Source organism: Colobus angolensis, unplaced genomic scaffold, assembly GCF_000951035.1.
Source record: "Colobus angolensis palliatus isolate OR3802 unplaced genomic scaffold, Cang.pa_1.0 Scaffold176, whole genome shotgun sequence".
Taxonomy (NCBI): domain Eukaryota; kingdom Metazoa; phylum Chordata; class Mammalia; order Primates; family Cercopithecidae; genus Colobus; species Colobus angolensis.
The window spans coordinates 2,540,380-2,560,255 of NW_012114888.1; the positions used below are offsets into that span (position 1 = coordinate 2,540,380).

General features: G+C 40.2%; 2 pseudogenes; one reads left to right on the forward strand and one right to left on the reverse strand.

Moving 5' to 3' along the window:
* LOC105509499 overlaps window positions 1-7,478 on the reverse strand; it is a 28,916-nt pseudogene extending 21,438 nt beyond the window's left edge.
* Window positions 7,479-17,269: 9,791 nt separating this feature from the next.
* On the forward strand, window positions 17,270-18,529 carry LOC105509447 (annotated as a pseudogene).
* Window positions 18,530-19,876: the final 1,347 nt, after the last annotated feature.

Genomic DNA, 19,876 nt, shown 5'->3' on the forward strand with positions numbered 1-19,876 from the left:
CGGCTTTGTTTACCTACTTAAGCCTCAGCAATGGCGGGCGCCCCTCCCCCAACCTCACTGCTGCCTTGCGGTTAGATCGCAGACTGCTGTGCTAGCAATGAGGGAGGCTCTGTGGGCGTGGGACCCTACCGGCCAGGTGTGGGATATAATCTCCTGATATGCCCGTTTGCTTAAAGCGCAGTATTGGGGTGGGAGTTACCCGATTTTCCAGGTGTTGTGTGTCTCAGTTCCCGTGGCTAGGAAAACGGATTCCCTCCCCCCCTTGCGCTTCCCAGGTGAGGCGATGCCTCGCCCTGCTTCAGCTCTCGCTGATCGGGCTGCAGCGGCTGACCAGCACCGATTGTCTGGCACTCCCTATGAGATGACCCCAGTACCTCAGTTGAAAATGCAGAAATCACCGGTCTTCTGTGTCGCTCACGCTAGGAGTTGGAGACTGGAGCTGTTCCTATTTGGCCACCTTGCTACGCCCCCCCGAAAAAAACTCTTTTTATGTTTTTTACTTTTTTTTTTGAGATGGAGTCTCACTCCGCGGCCCAGGCTGGAGTGCAGTGGCATGATCTCAGCTTACTACAATCTCCTTCTCCCAGGTTCAAGCAATTCTGTCTGCCTCAGCCTCCCGAGTAGCTGGGATTACAGGTTCCTGCCACCATGCCCAGCTAATTTTTATATTTCTAGTAGAGATGGGGTTTTGCCATGTAGGCCATGCTGGTCTTGAACTCCTGATCTCAGGCAATCCACCCACCTTGGCCTCCCAAAGTGCTGGGATTACAGGCATGAGCCACCGTGCCTGGCCTAAGTTTTTTATTTAAAGTCTATTTTGTCTGGTATTAGTTTAGTCACTCCCTGCTCTCTTCTGGTTAGTCTTTGCATGGAATATTATTTTTCATCCTTTCATTTTCAATCTACGCATGTTTTTAAGTTTTATGAAAGTTTCATGTGGATAACATATTGTTGGATGTTGTTTTTCTGTCCATTCAGCCAATCTATATCTTTCGATTTGGGAGTTTAATTCATTTACATTTAAAGCAATTACTGATAGGAAATAACTTACTATTGCTACTTAATTATTTGTTTTCTCCATGTCTTACAGTTTTTTTTTGTTGTTGTTCCTCATTTCCTCCCTTACTGCCCTCCTTTGTGTGTAGTTGATGTTTTGTAGTAACACACTTTGATTCCATTTTCATTTACTTTTAGGTATATTTTATAGATACTTTCTTTATGGGTACCATGGAGATTACATGTAACATACTAACATTATAACAATTTAAGCCGATAATTTAACATCAATTGCGTACAAAAACTGTACTTATTTACATATCTTTCTTGCCCACTTTGTGTTATTGATGTCACAAATTACATCTTTATATATTGTTTACCCATTAATATAGATTTGTGATTATTTTTTATTCTTTTAACTCTAAAATCTTGTAGAAGAATAAAAAGCAGAATTAGGTACTAAAATAACAATAATACTGGTTTTTATATTTGTCCATGTATTTACCTGTACTTTATATCTTCATATGGCTTTCAGTTACTGTCTACCATCCTTTCATTTCAACCTAAAAGATTTCCTTTAGCATGTCATGTAATGGTGATAAAAAATGCCTTCAACTTTTGTTTATCTGAGAATTTCTTAATTTTTCTGTAATTTTTGAATGACAGTTTTACCATATGTAAAATTCTTGGTTGACAGGTTTTTTTCCCCCTTTCAACTCCTTAAATGTATCATCCTACTGCTTTCTGTCCTACATGGCTTCTTCTGAGAAATTATTTTATTAAGGATTCCTTGTACATGATGAGTTGCTTCTCTCACTGCTTTCAAGGTTCTCTCTTTGTCTTTTGACAGTTTGATTATAATGTGCCTTGCTGTGGATCTCTGAGTTCATGGAGCTCCTTATATTTGTATATTTATGCATTGCCTCAAATTTGGGAATTACGCTAGGGGCAGGTGGGGCAAGGACAAGTAAAAATGTTACAAAATTTTCTACCATTTGTAATTCGGTTTTTAAAAAATTGGCTATTTGCTTGGTTGCTGTAGATCTTTGAGTGATTTCCAGACCTCCTATAAAGTCATTTTAGTCAATTCCTAGTTGTTTATTTAATGATTCCATAGGAGGACAAGGGCTTGGAGCTTCCTACTGTGCCATGTTACTGATGTCACTCCCATGATGAGATTTAATAATATACATGTAAGAATCAAATTAGCATATTATTAACTTTTTAATTTAAAATTATTATAGATTCAAAAGAATTTTCAAAAAAAAAAAGTACAGAGAGTTCTGTATTCCTTTTGTCCAGCTTCCCTCAGTGGTAACATCTTACATAATCATGTTGTAATATCAACACCAGAAAGTTGACATTTGTCAGTTAAAAAATGACATTCATGGCTGGGCGCAGTGGCTCATGCCTATAATCCCAGCACTTTGGGAGGCTGAGGTGGGTGGATCACGAGGTCAGGAGTTCTAGACCAGCCTGGCCAAAAAGGTGAAACCCAGTCTCTACTAAAAATACAAAAATCAGCTGGGCATGGTGGCTCATGCCTGTAATCCCAGCTACTCGGGAGGCTGAGGCAAGAGAATCACTTGAAACTGGAAGGCGGAGGTTGTGGTGAGCCGAGACAGCGCCACTGCACTCCAGCCTGGGTGAAAGAGTGAAACTCTGTCTCCAAAAAAAAAAAAAAGAAAGAAAGAAAAATGACATTCACCCAGTACTCATACTCATTCCTAGAGGAATCCTCATCTTCTCAAATTTTAAAAATGGTCTCCATCTTGCCTCAAGGTTGTAACAGAGGCCCTGCCTGTGTCAAATTCTAAAATAAGGTGCCAGAAAATTTATGGAAGACTTGCACACAAGGTGGCAAAAGTTGATTTGCTCCCCTCAGATTATTATATGCACAGGACATACAAGATTAACAAAGATAAATTGTTGAGTTGATGAGGACTATTTCTTTAGAGAACAAGTTGTTGCAATACTGTGATGTTTCCCATCTTGTTCCTTTTCCTTTAAGTCAAGTTGGGGTAATTTAAGAAAACCACCTGGATAGCTGTACCCTCTGGAATTTGGGGGCTTCAGGGATTCAACTGGAATTGGATTTATAAGACTTCCTTGAGGGCAAAGTGAGAAGAGAGGCTACTGCAGAAGTGAACTGCACTCTTATCGAGTTGATGGGATGCACTGGAGTAAGATTTCTTGAGAATCTGGTCCTTAATCCTGTCAGGCTCAATGCCCTCTTTTTATAATAAATATTCTAACATATCTCTTTAATATCCTGAAATGAAATATATAGATAATACAAGCTACCTACACACAACATTTCCAAAACAAAGATGTAAACAAAACTGTAATGTGAAGGTGAAATGAATAAAAGCAATTTATAATAAAATAATAAACATTTCAGTATACAAATTCTTTGGCATGACTATACTGGATCACATAATGAATGAAATGCTTGCAACTACTTGTAGTGAACAAGTCTGGATTGAATTGAGTAACAGTATTTAATTTAATATAATCAGTATCTTTTCTTTAACCATTTGAAATAAAGATTAAGTGTATTCCTATACATACATACAGAACCACCATAATTACAACAGCTACTGATGACGTCTTACACAAGTGTGTCATATTGGTTATTTATATACCACACATGGTGTGTCTGTTAGTGAAATGATTTTTTGAAATGACAAACAACTCTTGGGAAAGTTCTGAACAAAACAATGTATAATCGTCCTTTGATTTTTCCAGTGTTTTCGATTTTGGAAAATTTAGTGTACAGTAAATCAAGGCAAAAATATTTTATATTTATTTTTTTTCATGTATACATGAATGTCCAGCAGGTCATTTGAAAGCCATGCAATATCTGCAACAAGTGTTCATTTGCTGGCAGAAGCCTTGTTTCTCAGACCTGTATATAGCTAATGCCATTAAATCTCATCCCCCACCATTGCAACAGCCAAATGTGTCCCATGAATTTCCAAATGCCCCCAGAGAGTGGGCCTCTTCTGTTGAAAACCATAATTTTAGATTTTAGTGGACCTTTTCATAACTGAAAACCATCAAACAAGTTATGAGATCTGTCCAGGATTTCATCAGGGCTGAGGAAGAAATTGTTTGACAGAGGAGTAGTAGTAAGAAATAATAAAATTGTTTCTTGCTTGCACCCTGTAGAGTTTAGTAGGTTTTAACAAACTACTAACAATGTATTAACAATGATACTAGCAACATTGGTCAGTAAACAGCAAGTAAAAGCACTTTCAGGGAGAAATAAACTCACTATATTTAAGGAATAGTAAGATGGCTGGAATGACTGGAGTATGATGCCAGTATAGAAAGTAAGAGAGTGAAAAGATGTGAGGTCAAAGAGCAACTAGATTATGTAAGGCCTTGGACAAGAGTTTAAATTTTCTTTGAAATACAATGGGAGACAGAGCTGTGACATGAACTGATTTGTGTTTATAAAAAAGCGTAAAAGTTATACTGATCGGAAGATTGTGGATTGTAAGGAAATAAGAATGGTTGCAGGGGAATATTTAAGAGGCTATTTCATTCTTCTAGGCAAGAGCGGGGGCTGGGGTGGTAGCAATCAAAAACTAAAACACAGCTAGGAGGTCAAGGTGATTGTACCTCCTGATGAACGGGTGTGGATGGGAAAAGGAGGGAAGCCATAATGACTTTGACGGACTAGAAGAATGATGAAGCCCTTGACTGGGATAGGAAAACACTTGAGAATATAATTTGATAAACCATTAAAAAGACAACTGTTTTCCCCTTTTATTAAAATATGTCTTTTTAGGAGGAAGACAAACGTGTCATGTACACAGATGAGGACTTTCAATTAGAAAATAGCCATCTCAGGACCAAGCATGGTGGCTCACGCCTGTAATCCCAGCACTTTGGGAGGCGGAGGCGGGTGGGTCACAAGGTCAGGAGTTCGAGACCATCCTGGCCAACATGGCAAAATCCCATCTCTACTAAAAATACACAAAAACAGCCAGGCGTGGTGGCACATGCCTGTAATCCCAGCTACTTGGGAAGCTGAGGCATGCGAATGGCTTAAAGATGGGAGGTGGAGGTTGCAGTGAGCCAAGATCGTGCCACTGCACTTCAACCTGGGTGACAGTGAGAGACACTGTCTTAAAAAAAAAAAGAGAAAATAGACATCTCAGAATCTTCACCATCACTGTCATTAATACCTTTAAGCATAAACTGGGCTAAATCTACCTTTAAGCAATTTCCATCTGATTCAAATCTAAATTTTGCCTCTCCCCTTGTTCTTAAACCAGGATTTCAACATAATTCCTTCATCTGTAAAACTTTCATAAGAATAACCAATTTCACAAGATAATATGAGAATTAATTATTGAATGATTACATAAGTCTCAGCAAATATTAAAACTGATATTTCAAGGGCTGCTATTAAAATGGAAAAGTGCTTTTTTTGCTATCTCTGGATTCAGCAGGAGAAAAATTAACAATCATATGCTCATTCTCATTAAATCTGGGGAACAATTATGGAACGCTATGTGCCAGACACAGGTGTTGGGGGGAATTGTGTGTGGGTGGGCATAACGATGAGCCAGATGGGCATGGCTGCTCTCCCAAATAAGCCCCCAAGTTGTTGTCCATACACGGAAACAAAAACTGAAAGCAACCTGAATTAGTACTGAATTTAGACTAACTGAGGTGAACTAAAGTGTCAAAGTATTATATCTGTCCAAATTGTTGCAGCTCCTTCAAGGTGCCATTTTATTTTCTGGCCGAGGCCAGATATCTTTTTTTTTTTTTTTTAAGTTTCCTGAGGCTCCCAGTTTCCAATATGTATGTGCCCCTTTTGGGCACTGCAAGAATGAACACACACATTAGTTCAGGCTCTGTGGGACAAAGTTGAATAAGGGAAAGAAAGGCCCGGATCACAAGATAAGGTTACATTTGGTCTGATGGCAAAGGAAGGGGCACAGCATGAGGGCAGTTGGGATTCAGCGTTGGGAAGGGAGGTAATGATGGGTGAGAGAAGCAAGCAGATCAGGGTACCAGAAGTCATTTAGTCTATTACACTATTTTTCCTAGGGCTGGCTGATGGGAAAGCTGGCAGTGGAGTGGTTAACTTGGGGAAAACAGGATTTTATTGAGTCTCTCTAAGGTGCTAGAGCAGTGAGAAGGTTTTATCCTCTATTCCTCTTTCCCATTGCTTCACTAGTCACCCTTTCTGCCCTTTGCCTACTTTTCTCAGTGGTGAAGCTGGAGGAATCAAACATAACCAAGAGAAAGCACCCACGGGTGATACTCACTGATTAAAATCTTCCCTAGTGAGCCATTTGGCCTTCACACCTCACCTCCTCACCCAGGGATTTGGAGCCTCAGGAAATCCTTTGATAAACAGACTTCCTTTTGTCTAAGTGAAAGCAACAAGGAGACAAAACCTAGACCTTAGAGGGAGTTGCAATCTATTCTTAACCTCTTTTGCAAGACAGCTTGCTTGGGCTGAGAAAATAAGTAGCGTCTGTTCTGAGCTGTTACTCATAAGTATTAGGTTGGGTTGAAGAAGTGCTCACGTGGAAAGGGGGAGTAAATTAACTACACAAGTAAGTTTTCCCTTAATATTTCTGAATTCCTTCTTCAATTTTTGGAAAAATTAACAGCCTACTGGACCTGTGCAAATTGTTGGTGGTCACGGTATGGCTGACTGAGATTATTACAAATAAAGTGCTTGCCTCTGGTCAAAGTTCACACCAGGCTTGCACATTCTTGCAGAATATTTGGCTATAGCAGGCCCCTTCAGTCTGAAGACCAAATGTATCTTTTGTACATCCATGGGAGCATACATGAATTTGCTTAATGAGGCCTGGGGCTCTCAGTGTTATCTGGGCATAGGGCTTAATCAGCTGCACACAATTAGGCACACAGCATGTGCTCAAGAAGTGTTGGGATGGGGACTCCAGTGTTATTTCTTTGCCTTATTCCATTGTCCCTATACTCCCCTGCCCACACACACATACACATTCCCTGATACATCTTCCTCCCTCCTCATTCTTACAGCTGTTTATTGGCCCATGCCTGCACTCCCTCGGGCTCCCTTAGACTATCTCAATACCATCCCAGTTGATCTTGCTGCCTCTGGTTTCTCCTCAGAAGAGCCCTCTCACTGCTCACTGGATGTTCACTATAAACCAGGCAGTAGGCCAAGTACTTCACATGTATTATCTTATTAACTTCAAAACAACCCTGTGAAGATGCCCAATTTACAGATGTGAAAGCCAAGGCCCAGGGAGCTTATGCAAAATGCCCTAGGAAACAGAGATAGTTGAGGTGGAATCAGCATTGCACTCAAGACTGCCTGATCCCCAATCCCGAGATCGGAACCATCAGAAGTTCTCTAGTTCACCTTTCACACTGATCTTTGTAGTATGATCTTTGTAAAGCACACTTAGTCCCATGTTATTCACCTCCTTAAAGCCTTCAATCATCCACCCCAGTACCATGCCCGTAAATCAAATTAAACCATTTGCGTCAGATACTCAGACTGTTTCCATGAAATTGTTGTAACTTCCCAACTTTGCTTGGCTCTAGTTTCTTATTCCATTTCAGCTCTGCCTAGGTCCCAACCTGTGGGATGTTTCTCTTCTATTTTTTCTGTCTCCTGTCTGCTTGGATTTGACAATTAAGCTCAGCTTTTCCAGATTTGACTCTTGTAGTCCTCTAAGTATTCATGTGTCTTCCTTTTCTGCTCTTGGTTTCTTTAAGCAAATGGCCCCTCATATGACTCCTTGGGCTTCCGGGATCTCATCCTGGCATTTGTTCCATCAATGTTCCCATCTGCCCACATGCCAAAATTTAGCTGCATGGATTGATGGAGTCCTTGACACTCTGACTCCAAATGAGTTTTCCAGCCTCACTTTCTGCTTCTTCCTTAGGGTATATAAGCCTTTACAAATGATTTTTTAAAAACATTCAGTAAATTATCAGCTATTATATCTTTCAATATTGTGTCTATACTGTTATTTCTCTTTTCTTCTTCTGAGACTTCAATTAAATGTAAACAAATATTATTATGGAGTTCTCTATGTCATTTATTCTCTCTTCTGTATTTTCTATCCTTTTTTTCTCTCCATATTTCAATTTGAATATTTTCTGATTTACCTTCTAGTTCACTAAATCTCCCTTCATCTGGAATGCTTATACATGGCTGGTGAGAATGTAAATTAGTACAACCTCTATGGAAAACAGTTTGGAGATTTCTTATATAACTAAAAGTAGATCTACTATTTGATCCAGCAATCCCACTACTGGGTATCTACCCCCCCAAAAAGAAGTCACTATATCAAAAAAGACATCACAAAAAAGGCATCACTGCATGTTTATTGCAGTATAATTCACAATTGTGGACATTGTATTTGCAAAACTGTTGTAAGAAGTAATTTGAAGTCGAAATGAATGTTATTGTCCTCCAGAGAGGATTTATGTTTGATTCCATCAAGTGCTTGTTGGCACTAGCAATAGGGAATAGCTTCAATTCAAGTCTAGTGATTGGGGTAATGATTCAAAGCTGAGCTAAAGTCTGAAAAATGAATATCTTCTTTAGGTCCCTTTTACGGACCCTAAAGGAGATTCCAATCTCTGTCTACCCAGCCCTGCGAAGCTGCTAATAATGTTATTCAATGTCTCAACTACTTAGTCTTCTCCTGAAATGAGAAAACGCCCCAAGAGAAAACAAGGTCCCAGTGATGGTCTTACTTTCTGGAACCTCTGCTCTCACCCCATCTTGGCACTGTAATTTTTCACTCTTTTCTTTTAGTTTTCTGATGACTTTATGAAGATGGTTTTTATATTTTGTCCAGCTTTGTTAATTGTCATGAATGGGAGGGTTGGTTTGACCTTTCTAGTCCCTGATTATCTGAACTGCAGTGAAATCATATCATTTTATAAGCTGCTGGCTTTCATTATAGAGAATTTCACAGATGTCTCACCCTCCAAAAATCTACAGTGCAAACTGGAAATTGCTGACAACTCTGTCATTTAAAGGATACAATTCAGCCCATCTTGAAACAATATAAACAAATAAATTTACACATAAGCAAACTAGTTACAGTGCACCAAGACTTCCACTAACCCTCATTTTGCTCATAGCACAGGCTTCCTTATTCCCTAGTTATATTAACCTTATCTTACAGCTTTGTTTAATGAAGCATTATAGTATTTTGCCATGTTGGTTACTAGTAACCCACTGCCCACAATATTTAAACCTCAGGATCCAGTTTACAAAATGTAAACACAAGGAGGGGAGGTGGATATACAGCAAATTGAGATTTTGTCAGTGGTCACTGGTCCCAAATGGAGTGTAGGTCATTCTGTTTCAAGGGATTCTTAGGCTATGAAGATATTGGTAGAATGTGGAAGATGTACAACAATTAATCTTCTTTAAAAGTACATTTAAATCTGAGTTAGCAAAATGGATTAAGGACTTAAACCTAAGACCTGAAACTATAAAAATTCTAGAAGATAACATTGGAAAACCCCTTTTAGACACTGGCTTAGGCAAGGATTTCATGACCAAAAACCCAAAAGCAAATGCAATAAAAACAAAGATAAATAGCTGGGATCTAATTGAACTAAAGAGCTTTTGCACGGCAAAAGGAACAGTCAGCAGAGTAAACAGACAACCCACAGAGTGGGAGAAAATCTTCACAATCAATGCATCTGACAAAGGATTAATATCCAGAATCTACTGCAAACTCAAACAAACCAGTAAGGAAAAAACAAACAATCCCATGAGAAAATGGGCTAAGGACATGAGTAGACAATTCTCAAAAGAAGATATACAAATGGTCAACAAACGTAAGAAAAAATGCTCAACATCACTAACAACCAGGGAAATGCAAACCAAAACCACAATGCGATACCACCTTACTCATGCAAGAATGGCCATAATCAAAGAATTAAAAAACAGTAGATGTTGGTGTGGATGTGGTCAACAGGGAACACTTCTACACTGCTGGTGGGAATGTAAACTAGTACAGCAGCTATGGAAAACAGTGTGGAGATTCCTTAAAGAACTAAAAGTAGAACTACCGTTTGATCCGGCAATCCCACTACTGAGTATCTACCCAGAGGAAAAGAAGTCATTATTTGAAAAAGATACTTGCACACGCATGTTTATAGCAGCACAATTCACAACTGCAAAATTGTGGAACCAACCGAAATGCCCATCAATCAACGAGTAGGTAAAGAAACTGTGATATATATATATATATATATATACACACACACACACACACACACACACACACACATACATATATACACACACACACACACATATCTATATATGTGCAATGGAATACTACTCAGCCATAAAGAGGAATGAATTAACAGCATTTGCAATGACCTGGATGAGACTGGAGACTGGAGACTATTATTCTAAGTAAAGTAACTCAGGAATGGAAAATCAAACATCGTAAGTTCTCACCAATATGTGGAAGCTAAGCTATGAGGACACAAAGACGTAAGAATGATACAACGGACTTCGGGGACTTAGGGGGAAGAGTGGGAGGGGGCGAGGGATAAAAGACTACAAATACACTGCAGTGTATACTGCTCGGGTGATGGGTGCACCAGGATCTCACAAATCATCATTAAAATACTTCCTCATGTAACCAAATACCACTTGTACCCCATTAACTTATGGAAAACTTCAAATGAAATGAATATGAGTTAAAATAATAGTTTGAAATCTAGAACGGGAAATAAAGCCATCAGTGGAAATACCAGAAAGATTGCTAAATTTGGAGGTCAATATCTGAAATGGTTTTTCCTCTAGATAGATATTAGTTTTTTAGTACAAATAATTTATAAGTACTTAAAATCATATTTGGTTTAAATTTTAAAATATTTCTGAAAGTGCATTTGGATTATTCTATTTTACTATATCATTCAGTTTCCTCATAGACAGTTATGATCAATATTATATGATAATACATGAGACAATACTTTTTAAAGAAAAACGATCTTACCTCTCAAGTTAGTTTTTCTCTATTTCCCATCAGAATCAAACTCAAAACTTCAAGACTACTATACTAAAGTATTCTCCTACTTAAAAACAAACAAACAAACAAACAAAAAACACAATAGCTTTTTCATGAAGGGAGAGGGAAGCAACATGCCCCATCACATTAAATCTTTCTTATGGATGCTTCCCTTAATCTACGGTTGCGCCAGCCCATCAAAAATCAATTACGGATCTCCCCAACAGTTCTCACACTTGTACTCTTGAGAGCTCCTAGAGAAAATCTTACAACACACAAATATTTGCAACTGGAAATTCAAGACCTCTAACCTCAGCTGGATCATCAACTCTTTCTCCCAGAGCAGTGATTTCAAACTTTCACCAATCTTATTAAACCTTCAACCCACAACCTTAACTCTCAGCAGATAATTTTTCCTCCTACTTCACATCAGAAACTTAAGCTATCCCCCGAGTAACAGCAATTTTTTACCCCAGGGTTTTTTATCATTTTTTTTTTTTTTAGTTTTTTTATTGAGGAAACTTTTAAACATACACAAAACTTGAGGGGATGGTATAATGAACCCTCATGTATGTATCATCCAGCTTCAATAATTATCAACTCATAGCCAGTATTGTTTCATTGCTCACACTGAACGCAGTTTTTTTTTTATTTTTAACTGCCTTTTTAATCATTCTTTCTTACTTTCCTCCCATCATTTGTCTCAGTCCACTTTGTGTTGATATAAAAGAATACCTGAGACTGGGTAATTTATTTTAAAAAAGAGACGTTTATTTAGCTCGTAGTTCTGCAAGCTGAGAAGTTCAAGGACATGGTCCTGGCTTCTGGTGAGGGCTTTTGTGCTGCCTTACAACATGGTGGAGGAGGTAAAGAGGTCCAACCAAGAGGAAAAACATTGCCTTATAACAACTTGCTCTCTCAGGAACTAATGTATTCCCTCAAGAACTAATCTAGTTTTGCATTAGCGAGAACTCACTACCGGGAGAACAGCATCAAGCCATTCAGGAAAGATCCAGTCCTATGACCCAAATACCTCTCATGAGGCCTCATCTCCCCAACACCACCACATGGGGGATCAAATTTCAACATGAATTTAGATGGGGACAACAGACCACATCCAAACCACAGCATCACTGTAAAAGAAGTTTTTCCCTTCTGAGATTATTCTCTGTATCAAGATGTGGATGCTATCCCTTCCAGCCTCTTGAAACATTTGTTCTATTTAAAACACTCCCTGTATATTAAGTGATTTCAGTCAGTATTTAACTATTAATTTATTTTTGTTTTAGGAATGCTGTGTGCTCTCTCTCTCTCTCTCTCCACTGTATACCTTTTTGGCTAATATCCCATTTTTCACCATCCATTTTTAGCCAAGAATCTAGAAAAGGTATTCCACACTCACTGTTTGTGTTGTATTATTCTCTCCCACACCTCAATTCAAGCAAAAGGGTTTCCAGCCACACCACCCTGCTGAAACTGCTCTTATTGAGTTCAGTGACACTAACTCATTTCAGTAAGCCTTCTCAACTCATGTCCGGTCACTTGTGAAGCATTTGACATTGTTCCCTCTCTGTGACTAGCAAAGTTTCCTTGAACCCTTTCTTCTCCTTGATCCCATGAGTACACTTTCTCCTGTATTTCCTCCTACATTGCTGGCTTCTCCTTTCTCAGCTTCCTTCGCTGACTCTTTGTTTCTTTCATGTGGGTGTTCCCTGGGATCTTTCCTTGGTTCTCTTTGCTTCTCATTTACACTATTTTGGAGCAATCTAACCCACTGCCTTTGTCATCACCATCTGTATAGTTTTTCTCAAACATTTGGAATCAAATGCAATAATGACACACTAGGACCAACAATTTTTTAATTAAAAGATACATTTCTATTTGTAAAATGAAAAAATGTAAAATTATTACCAACGAAATACTGACAATAGTTTCATAACAGAGAAAATGATGACATTTGTAACCTCTCCTTGCTGTATCTGTATCTCACTGAATGTTGAATAGCTTGAGTTTTAGGCATAATACCATATTTATCTGCTGCTTCTTCTTCCTCCTTTTATACTCATTTAGAAGGTCCTAATTCACAATTTCGAGATGTAGAAATGACGTCATGTGTTTGTTTCATTTACCAGTTTTGATACTGGATTAAAGATAGACCAAAAAATTACGAAGCGGATTCTAACTAAAAATTAATGTTTTGTCAGATGCTAAGCTGAATCACATATCAGAAAAATTTAGAGGGATGAATGTTTTAGCTTGGGAAACAGCATTAAATATATTACTGATCTGTTCTTTCGTCATATTCCTCTCTGAACATATTTCATCATATTCAGATGCAGTACTTGGAGGTGATTTAAACATATGCTCCATGATACGTCAATGACTAGTTTTTTAACAAGTGAAGAAAATCACCCAGTGTTGGGAAAGAGTCAACTCTTGGAATTGAAAATTTTACATCACAATTTAGTCATCAGAAGACATCCTATCTTACTATCACTGGAAAACCATGACTCTTGGTCCTAACAATTACATTGTTGTAATTGTTGAGTATATTTCTAAGTAATTCAACTTGAATAAGCCACTTAGAATCAGAGACTTAGTCTTTACTGGCATTATTTGTGATGAACAGATATTATTATCTCAACAATCATTTCGAATTATCATGTGACCAACTTCCTCCAACAGCCAGTTTAATTGAAAGTGGAAAAGCCGGCTTGAAATGATACATGTTCAGCGACCACATTTGAGCTGTCTTCACATTCTTCACTGAGAGGGGAGTGTTGTTATTCCTAATTTATAGATGATACAACCGAGATTTAAAGAGGTTAACTGACTATGCCATTGATTACACAGTAGCACACTGGAACTTGACCCTCATCATTCTGACTCTAAGTGCTAATCTTTACCAATGTCCTATGCAGTCTCCCATGAGAGTCCCACTGCATGTAGCCAGAGTTCTTTTCTTATTTCCTTTTTCTGAGACAAGTTTTCGTTCTGTCACCCAGGCTAGAGTGCAGTGGTGCGATCACAGCTCACTGCACCCCCAAACTCCTGGGCTCAAGCAATCCTCCCACCTCAGTCTCCCAAGTAACTGGGACTACAGGCATGCACCACAACACTTGGCTAACTAAAAAAAATTTTTTCCAGGCACGGTGGCTCACACCTGTAATCCCAGCACTTCGGGAGGCCGAGGTGGGTGGAGCTCAAGGTCAGGAGATCGAGACCATCCTGGCTAACACGGTGAAACCCCCTCTCTACTGAAAATACAAAAACTTAGCCGGGCGTGGCAGCATGCGCCTGTAGTCCCAGCTACTCGTGAGGCTGAGGCAGGAGAATGGCGTGAACCCGGGAGGCGGAGCTTGCAGTGAGCCGAGATCGTGCCACTGCACTCCAGCCTGGGTGACAGAGCGAGACTCTGTCTCAAAAAAAAAAAAAAACAAACTTTTTTGTGTGTGTGTGGAGACAAGGTCTCACTGTGTTGCCTAGGCTGATCTCGCACTTCTGGGCTCAAGTGATACCCCTGCCTTGGCCTCCCAAAGTGTTGGGATTATAGACATGAGCCACTGTTCCCAGGCAGAGTTATTTTCTAAAACTCAAATAGAGCTGTCCCTTTCTTCTGGCTAAAACCTTTCCATATCCTTCCATAGCCCTAGGGAGAGTACAAACTCCCCCTCATTCATGTAAAGTGCCTCTAAGTCTGAATCTTGCTTCTTTCTCTGTTCTAATTACTATGGTTGCATAACAACGCTCCAAAACCTAGTAGCATAAAACAACCATTTATTATGTTTACGAATTCTTTTGGTCAAGAATTCAGATAGGATGCAGACACAGAGAAGAAGGCTCATCTCTGCTCCATGCAGCATCAGCTAAGGCAGCTTGAAGGCTGGGGACTGGAATCATCTGAGGCTTGTTCACTCACACATCTGGTGGTTGATGCTGAAAGACTCCAACAGCTGAAGCTAAAATAGCTGGGATTTCTCAAGCTCCTCTCTGTCTTTCTCTCTCTCTTCTCAAGCTCTTTCTCCCTCTCTCTGTCTCTCTCATCTCTCAGTGTCGTCTCTCCAGCATGGCAGCACCAGAGCTCCAACGTGTGTATAGCTAGGAAGAGAGCCAGGCAGACACTTTGGTAACCTAACCTCTGAAGTCACATAGAGTCAGTTCTGTGTATCTTTCTTTAGAAGTGAATCTCTAAAGCTGACCCAATATTCAAGAGGATTCTATGATCCTGTATGGGAAAGAGATGGTAATCAAATAATCTCACAAATATATAATAAAGTACTGTGATACAAGGAGTAGTGACAGCATAGGTCAGGATACCTGAACTGGTATGAGGGATCCATGGCCCAAGGAAAGTGGGATTTGAGCTGGTCCACCCACCTATCTGTCTCTCGTATGGGCATCCAAAATAGCTTTATGTGTGTGTAGCATGACTCTAATGATTATTTCCTCTAACTATTCATATTTGAGGACAAAGACTATGTCTTATTCATCTTGATATCCCCTACATCTAGTACAGTGACTGGCATGTAAGCACATTCAATATTTGTTAAGAAGAAGAAAGTATTTTGGGAAATAAGAGTGACATTTGAAAGAACTTTCTTTCCATTTAAGTATGTAGGGAAAATCCCCCATGTTTCCCATTTTTATGACAAGATCTTAGAAAGTGTGCTAACTCTACTTGGAATGGTTTTTCTTGACTAACCAAGGAAGGAGTGTTTGCTTTCTTCCTGGTTGAACCGGCCTTAGCAAAATACGCAAAGTTTGTTTTTCATGTTCTCAGTCTTTCCTTTGTCTGTCCCTGTGCAATTTTAAAGCATGGCTCCAATGTTTTCTGACACTCCTACAACTAAGAGGTGAAATCTATATCCCTTTCCTTTGAATCTGGGATCTGTGACTGCTTAGCCAGTTGAATATGATAGAAGTGATGTGCGTATTTCTGAGGCTAGGCCTTAAGAAATTGGAAGTTTCCACTTCTTGTCCCTTGAGATTATCACCCTCATTACCCAGCCACCATGCTGTGAGGAAGCCCAAGCCACCTTATGGAGAGCCCAACATGAAGAGGAATCAATAGCTAGTATCAATTTTTTAGCTATATGAGTGAGCCATCTTGGAAGTAGATTCCCTGGCCCAGGTTAAGCCACCCCAGATGACAACACATGGAGCAAAGACAAACTGTCCCCACTGAGCCCTGCCCAAATTTCAGATTCATAAACAAATGAAATGATTTTTGCCTTTTAATCCATTAAGTCTCTTAGTGGTTTTGTATACAGCAAGAGATAGAACATTCCCCTTCTTTGACCCCTCCTTTCCCCATCTTTTCCCTCCTGTTAGTTTCACTTGCTTTTTCCCAAATCTGTCACACAATCAACACATACTTTTTACTTCTTGGGAAAGGATTTGTTCAATATTGTTATGCTTTTTATAAGATGAACAACAAAGACTCTATCTTGTTAATTTCCATATGGACTTAGTAGAAGCACAACACATTTTACTTATTTGGATTAGATTGATTTCAGTCACTTTCACCAGTTTTCTATTATTTTTAATAAAAGATGTTCACACCACTCCCTATACCTACTGAATCAGATGTTCTAGAGTGGAGCCTGGAAAGCTACATTTTTATAAACTTCCCAGGTAATTTTTACACATATCAAAATTTGAAAATCTTGCTGTACTGGTTACTTACAGGTTGTTTGCTATTATTAAAAGTCCAATAATAACAGATGTTGGTGAGGCTGCCGAGAAAAGGAAATGATTATATACTGTTGTTGGGAATGTAAATTAGTTCAGCTACTGTGGAAAGCAGTTTGGAAATTTCCCAAAGAACTTAAAACAGCTACTGTTTGACCTAGCAGTCCCATTACTGGGTATATACTCCAAAGAAAATCAAGCTTTCTACCATAAAGACACATATATTTGTGTGTACATTGCAGCATTATTCACAATAGCAAAGACATGGAATGAGCCTAGGTGCCCATCAGTGGTGGATTGGATTAAGAAAATGTGGTACATATATACCATAGAATATTATGCAGTCACGAAAAAGAATGAAATCATGTCCTTTGCAGCAACATGGATGCAGCTGAAGGCCATAATCCTCAGCAAATTAACTCAGGAACAGAAAACCAAATATCACATATTCTCACTTATAAGTGGGAGCTAAACATTGGTTACTCATGAACATAAAGATGGGAACAATGGGTCGTCGACAAAGCCTAAGTCCTGTCCTCTCACTCTCCTCCCCGGTTAGCATGAGCTTCACCACTTGCTCCACCTTCACCAACTACCGGTCCCGGGGCTCTGTCCAGGTGCCCAGCTATGGTACCCCACCAGTCAGCAGTGCAGGCAGCGTCTATGCAGGCGTGGAAGGGTCTGGCTCCCGAATCTCTGTGTCCCACTCCACCAGCTTCCGGGGGATCATGGGGTCCAGGGGCCTGGCCACAGGGATGGCCGGGGGTCTGGCAGGAATGGGAGGCATCCAGAATTAGAAGGAGACCATGCAAAGCCTGAAAGACTGCCTGGCCTCCTACCTGGACAGGATGAAGGGCCTGGAGACCAAGAATCGGAAGCTGGAGAGCAAAATCTGGGAGCACCTGGAGAAGAAGGGACCCCAGGTCAGAGACTGGAGCCATTATTTCAAGCCCATGGAGGACCTGAGGGCTCAGATCTTCGCAAATACTGTGGACACTATGGACAATGCCCGTCTTGCTGCTGATGACTTTAGAGTTAAGTATGAGACAGAGCTGGCCATGCACCAGTCTGTGGAGAGCGACATCTGTGGGCTCCGCAAGGTCATTGATGACACCAATGTCACTCGGCTGCAGCTGGAGACAGAGATCGAGGCTCTCAAGGAGGAGCTGCTCTTCATGAAGAAGAACAACGAAGAGGAAGTAAAAGGCCTACAAGCCCAGATTGCCAGCTCTGGGTTGACCATGGGGGTAGATGCTCCCAAATCTCAGGACCTTGCCAAGATCATGCCACACATCCGGGCCCAATATGATGTGCTGGCTTGGAAGAACCGAGAGGAACTGGACAAGTACTGGTCTCAGCAGATTGAGGAGAGCACCACACAGTCCGCCAAGGTTGGAGCTGCTGAGACGATGCTCACAGAGCTGAGACGTACAGTCCAGTCCTTAGAGATCGACCTGGACTCCATGAGAAATCTGCAGGCCAGCTTGGAGAACAGCCTGAGGGAGGTGGAGGCCTGCTACGCCCTGCAGAAGGAGCAGCTCAACGGGATCCTGCTGCACCTGGAGTCTGAGCCGGCGCAGACCAGGGCAGAGGGACAGCGCCAGGTCTAGGAATCCGTGGCCCTGCTAAACATCAAAGTCAAGCTGGAGGCTGAGATCACCACCTACTGCCGCCTGCTGGAAGATGGCAAGAACTTCAACCTTGGTGATGCCCTGGACAGCAGCAACTCCATCCAAACCATCCAAAAGACCACCACCCGCCAGAGAGTGGATGGCAAGGTGGTGTCTGAGACCAACCACACCAAAGTTCTGAGATATTAAGCCAGCAGAAGCAGGGGACCCTTTGGGGAGTAGGAGGACAATAAAAAGTTCAGAGGTTAAAAAAAAGATGGGAACAATGGACACTGTAGGCTACTAGAGTGGGAGAGAGGGAGAGGAACATAAGTTGAAAAACTACTTATTAGGTCCTGTGCTCACTTCCTGGGTGATGGGATCATTCACACTCCAAACTCAGCATCATGCAATATACCCATGTAACAAACCTGCACAGGTACCTTCTGTATCTAAAATAAAAGTTGAAATTATTAAAAATAAAGTTCTTTGGAAAAAAAGATCATTGTGAAATTTAAATTTTAAAAGACTATAAATGACATAAAGCATTAAGTGTGAAGCCTGACATATTATAAGAGGTCAATAAAGGTCCACTTTTACTATCATCACCAACATCATCGTTGTTTTTGATTTTTTAATTTTTTTAAAGGCAGGGTCTCACTTTGTCACCCAGGCTGGAGTGCAGTGGCATGATCTTAGCTCACTGCAGCCCCAAACTCCTGGACTCAAGCCGTCTTCTTACCTCAGGCTCCTGAATAGCTGGGATTATAGGCAAGAGCCGTCGCACCCAGGCATCATTGTTATTTTCAAAGATTATCTTTGGGAGAGTTTGGGAGATATCATACTGACATGTCTTTGAGAGCAAGCAAGTTGTATGCTGGTTTGCTTATTAAATCAGGTAGGCAGTTGTTGCCTACAGAATGCTCTTGGCTCCAGGTATCAGATGGAGGATTGCAGTTACTTACAGGAGATCAGAGTAAGTTTAAGCAAAACATTCTTCAGTATTTACCTACCTGGCTCAGGTACACACATGCACATGCAAGAGACAGGACATAATGGCTCATCTGGTACATGTTCTGGCAAATGGAGTAAATCACTGAATCTGAGCCTCTTTAGGACACCCCCAACTGGGGATCTTCATATATTTGGAAGAAGATGCCTACAAGGAAATCCTAGCAAACATTTGGCCAAATTCCCCTGATTTCTTCTGGGACTATTAGGGGCTTGACATCCTACTTCAATATTGAAGCAGATGTACTGGCTTATGGGCTGAAAGTTTGAAAAGAGATTTGGACAGGCTGACTGAAAATCAGCCACAGTTTTTAAGAAAAGTCAACACACTCTGCAATTTATTTTCCTTTGGATGTGGCTTTTATGAGCATCTGTTTAAGTGGAAAAGATTCAGTCTAGATTATTAAATCTCGATTAGACTGAATGCTTAGAGAACAGGGTATTTTGATGAAATTTATTGATTTACTTATGATTAAAAACATCCTATTCTCTTTCAACCCTTGTTATTAAAAAATAACAACACTCTAGGGTATTCTGTCTTAATAA